Here is a 464-nt window from a genome sequence, read left to right on the forward strand (position 1 = left end):
TAACAAACTCTCTCTCTTTCTTTTTTTTAATCTTTCTCTCTCTTTTTTCTCTCATTCTCTATTTCTTTCTATATTTGAGTTCTATAAAAAATTAAATTAATAAAATAATATAATTTAAATAAATTCATAAAACTATAAAAATACATTAAATTTATAATTAAATATAATTAAAAAATAATCCTATAATATTATTTACATAAAAAATATGTTATTATTATTATTATATGTATAATTTTTTAGTTTTAAATTTTTACTGTTTGTCTTTTTAATATATATTTTTGCATCTCTTCCATTAAATATTTATTATATATAATTTGGAGAGAATACTAATATTGTGATTAATAGTTAATTAATTAGAATAAAAATTTAATTATTTAAAAAAATTAATTTTGAGTTAATTTTATAACTATCAATATAACTATTAATTAATTATATATCTCTTCTTTTAAAAATTATTTTTTTAA

The sequence above is a fragment of the Arachis duranensis genome, chromosome 3 (genome assembly GCF_000817695.3).
Source record: "Arachis duranensis cultivar V14167 chromosome 3, aradu.V14167.gnm2.J7QH, whole genome shotgun sequence".
Taxonomy (NCBI): Eukaryota; Viridiplantae; Streptophyta; class Magnoliopsida; order Fabales; family Fabaceae; genus Arachis; species Arachis duranensis.